We start from the raw sequence: 5,407 nt of genomic DNA, 5'->3' as shown, positions 1-5,407 counted from the left end.
CTGAGATCATTGAATCGGAAGTTTTTCAATGGAACACACACTCCCCAAATGTGTTCCCCATTGATCATCTGTGGGATTTTCTTGGTCGTTGTGTTAAGACAAGGGTACTCACCCCCACCCACACCACCCCCCCCCCCCCCCCCCCCCCCCCTCCAAAAAAAAAAAAAAAAGCCATTCATGAGTTGGGAGCTGATTTTGAATGAGAAGTAGAACAATATCCCCTAAGAAATCGTTACGAATTTTATAAGTTCCATGAGGAGTTGGGTTAAACATGTCTTAGACGCCAACAAAGGGCACACTCAATATTGATATCTGCAGGCGCAAAATGTCGTGTTGACTTTGGCCATGTCTCTGTAAAAGGGCAATAAAGATATTATGAATATATCTGAACTTTTCTCAATGACTTATATTACCCTGTTCAGAAATGTTTGTTATTTCATACTGTTGAATTTTGTTCTTATGAATTATGAGTTGTTTTCAATTGTATGACTTTAAAGCTGGTTTCTATTTCTGTGTGGCCAAGTATCTATCCTAATCAGTACTCATGTCAGGCTATAAATTAACTACAGTTATGCAATGACCATAAAATACGTCACAAAAAAAGGCGACAACAACCTTTTGAGAGTTAGCAGTGAGTTGCATTCATATGTACAAACATTAGGAATTCTTTTTTCTTGAGCACTACTAACAACAACTCAATTCATCTTTGAGTGATCATAGCCTAGGATTGTGCTGTAATAGGGAACAAAAGTGTGATGTCAAAAAACTGGTCCCAAACTCATTGAAAGTGTAAAACAGTTCTTCCCAAGGACTAGTGACCTACCTTGTGTCATTGACCTTCTAGTCTAATGATATGCTGGTCGTCAATAAATATCATCCATCCTCACTCCTTTACATCCAGTTATCTTTCGAATTTGCATATACATCCTGTTACTAAAATTAGAGTTATGCCACTTTAAGATTCATTATGAAAACTATTCATTATTAGTCCTCCAAAGGACTGGTTACATAACTTCCAAGGAGTTTGGAACTGGAAGACTAGAAAGTGTGATGCAACAACTTCTCGGGGCAGTGTCAGCATATACGTTATCAAAAGCTACGATTCATCCCATTTGATTTGGAAAAAGAAAAACAATTTTAACATGCATTTAAAAACAGTAATAGTGATAATTGAAAACAACCCGTCAAAAATTGTATTGAATGAATCTGATTCAAGAAAATATGTAACTAACTAACCAACCGAAACATAATATGAAGCCAAAGGTAATACCAAAGGTGATGGCAGCGGTCACAAAATAAACCTATTTGCCCTAATGGGTTGCACATGAGGGTCACGGCTAGCTCTCCACGGTTTAGCCCATTGAAATCTTGGAGGAATGACGATAAGAACATCATAGTTTCACATTAATTGATTGCTATGATAATATTGCCGCCCCCCCCCCCCCTCTCTCTCTTGTATCTATATCTCTCATGCTCAACACTCTCACATCTTCTCCGCCTTTCACATACCAGACAAAACAACTAGACACACACACATACATAAACACTAACACATACATACACAAACACACACACTCAATCACTCACTCACACATACACATTCATATATTCATAGATATATTCATACATACATAAACACACACACACACACACACATACATACATTCACTTATATGCACAAACACCTAGTACAATCAGAAAGAGGCAGTTGCGGTTTCTGGGACATGTGTGGAGAAGAGACGGAATAGAAAAGTTGGTAACATCTGGGATGATCGAAGGAAAGAGAGCTAGAGGAAGACAAAGAATGACATATCTAAATAGCCTGCAGAGGATCGTGATTCGTGGAGACAGCTGGAGACAACTGACCGGCAACATGCTCAAGAGTACAAGCCACGATTGATGATGATGATGATGATGGAAAATGCGACATCATAAGCATCAATTTAATGGATAAATCAATACAATATAGCATTCTCTAATGGCTTTGTATTGATTTATCGATTTTATTGTACCAAATAATACCACGAGCTTGCCAGTGTCTTATCTTTAAGCAGACATTCTCCACTATCCAAAGCTGATGAAAACTCAAATGGTATATGTAGATAAAATTTGCCAACAAGTTTAAAGCCACACCTATATAGAATCAGGGTATTTAAGCTTCAAATGGAATGACACATACACACACATACACTAGCACACACACACACACACACACATCAGCAGTCGCGGCAATACGGCTATAGATTCCAGTAGAAAGATGGGGTATAAATCAAATAATTCAAATCTTTAAACACGTATTATGACAATAAAAAAAGATGAATTGGAACAAAATTTGACTTTTCATTTAAATCAGATTGAACCAAATTTCAAAGAAAGAAAAAACGGTAATTAAATGAAACATTTTCAAAATGTTATCGTCAACACAGTTGAAAGTCTAAAATCTTTAAAGTTTCCATTTATTATAATCTAATAAAAACATATTAACTTTAACATCGGAAAAGGACCTTATTAAACAGCTGTGCCGTAAAGAAGATCAGATTCGGTTTGAGTTAGAGGCTGCACTGTTTGACTGTTGAAATAATAGAGGAAGATGTATTTATCTTTTTTTCTTTCAGGCGGCAAAATCTGTTAATGTTTATATAATTTATTTTTCTTTTAGAATGAATAAGAAAAATGGAAGTTTTTGGTCAGAATTATTGAGTTTTACACAGCAACATCAAAAAGTATGACTCCACAGAACTATTGGGGTGCCTATATAGAACATTCACTTCTGGTGAGGTCAAGATTTTTTTCTGACCCCCCTGTCCATCCAGAATTGCATTGCGTATCTGGGTCTTTGCACTAGACTAGCATCTTATCCAATGGGCAGCAAGCAATTGCTACTGTCCATCTAACATTATAGAAACTGGGATACACCCCAGTTCTACGGGCCTTATGGCTCTGATGGGCTTCTTTTTTTCTCTTTTAATAGAAATCTATTGGGACAGCCTGGATCAGCTGTGAGGTCTTTGCATTATACCTGTAAGGTAGCACGTTCAAAATACCTGCTGTGCTGTGTGGCCTTAAGCAAATAACTTTACCCTAGCTCAATTTGCAGCGCTGCATTGAGGCTGATGCTTGGATTACACCAGTCTTCCTTGAAACAGACCCTAAAGACAACTTCCCCCTATGGGATGAATAAAGGGAATTTTATCCTTTAAAAATATTTTTTTTTAATTATTGAATATTATTTCCATTACACGTGTATTTCAACCTATGAAAAATGTCATAAAAAAACAAAGTCTAACTACCCACCTAAAATTAGCGCTGCCAACACAGTGAACAAATCAAATTGTCGAAAACGATAATGTCAACTCCTCGACGCACGGCTAACACGTATAAACATAAACAAAGAAGACGATCCAGACCTGTTATGAAACAGTATTTGGTCAGCAACAACACACTCAGCAGAGCGAAGTGCAGGCGTCAGAACAAACAAAAATACACACCGCACCCCCACGATAAAGCCACGATGAAGATGTCACACAAACAAAATACAAAATTTAAAAGATGAGGAAAGAGAATGCATACTTAAAAGGAAACACAAGAAAGAGATTACATAAAATATGAAAGGGGTAATTGAAAATCCGGAAACGACCAACTAGACAAACAAGTTGCGAATATTGACAGATCGAAAAATGATCAGGCAATGTATCAAGAAGTAAAAATACTTAACAACAAGTGACACAAAAATCTAAAAGTGGCAGACAGTACAGGCAAAGGTTTGACAAACCCAGACGATGTAATGACAACACGCTTCAGCAGACGTAACGTCACTTCCCTCGCAATGACGCATGGTAACTTAGTAACAGTAACTGGCTCTAAACTATCGGAACAATGGCGGACGCCCTTATGAAATATTTCTCTGACAAGCATAAAAGCGTATCCAGGAGGAAAAAAAACCTTTATGAATCTGATCATGTTTTGACTTTTACACATTCTGATCACAAGACATATGAAAAGTTCTAGCCAGCATGAAGAATAAAAAGTACTGATTTTCTTTGTTTAAAACCACGATGGCCGCCGTTGCATCAAACTATTGAATCCAATTGTATCTGACTACTACAAAAAGTTCAAAGATGGAAAGACACATTCTATCTCATCGTTTTCAGGACAACCATGTCCAATATTCATGCCCATTACACCAAGGGAGGTAAGACTCGCCTATAATAGGCTATGTGGTCTTGTGGTATGACACTCGCTTTCGGATTGGAAGGTTCTGGGTTCGAGTCTCGCTCGGTGCATAGTTGAGTCCTTGGAAAAGGCTCTTTACTCACATCTCTCACTGTACTAAGGCATAAAATGAGTACCTGGCCAATAACAGCATTGTCTCTGTCCCAAAAAAAATTGTAATATCGCCTGATAGGTGTCATGTCTCGTCCAACATGTTATGTGTTGCTGTTGGCCAGGCATACCTTGTAAAGCGCTTTCAGCACGTTTAGTAGATATTGCGCAATATAAAAAAAGCTCAGCAACAACAGGGCACCAGAAGAACACGACAATATTCCAGAACTTTTAACAAACAGAACACTTATCAGGTAAGGTAGTAGCCAATTTGTTGACTGCACCTTTGAAACACATAAATCCCTCAACATCAACACGGACATTTTAGTTCCTATTCAAAACCCTGGCAAACCAACAAGGTCCACCCCAAAATCTAAGGCCAATTACTCTGCTTAACATTATCATAAAGGCATTGTCAACATAGGATCAGGCCATTCATTGAAACATAAACTCTCACCTAGCCAAAGTGGCTTCGGCCAAGACAAAAATACTGCAGATGTTGTTTGGACACATACATGCAGACCTTCCAAATTGAAAATGTCAAATTTAGTAAATTTATATGTCATTTTTTAGTAATTTGACAAGGAAATTAGTAATTTCTAAAACCTTGTTCGAACAACCACAATTTGACATTGATGATCACTTCAACATTACATTGTCATGCTTATCTGCTGTTGAAATGCTTTATTATTATTATTATTATTATTATTATTATTATTATTATTATTTATTATTATATATTATATTAGTATATTATTATTATATATTATTATTATTATTATATTATTTTATTATTATTATTATTATATATTATATTATTATTATTATTTAATAATTATTATTATTATATTATTATTATTATTATTATTATATAATTTATTATTATATTATTATTATATATTATTATTATTAATTATTATTATTATTATATTATTATTATTATTATTATATATTATTATTATTATTATATATATTATTATTATTATTATTATTAATATTATTATTATTATATTATATTAATTATTATTACAAAATTATCATTATATCACATTATTAAGTATTATCTGAGTTAATATTATTATTA

Source organism: Berghia stephanieae, chromosome 14 (assembly GCF_034508935.2).
Source record: "Berghia stephanieae isolate SIO BIC M18660-M18661 chromosome 14, UCSD_Bste_1.3, whole genome shotgun sequence".
Classification (NCBI taxonomy): Eukaryota; Metazoa; Mollusca; class Gastropoda; order Nudibranchia; family Aeolidiidae; genus Berghia; species Berghia stephanieae.
This window is presented reverse-complemented; position numbering follows the sequence as displayed.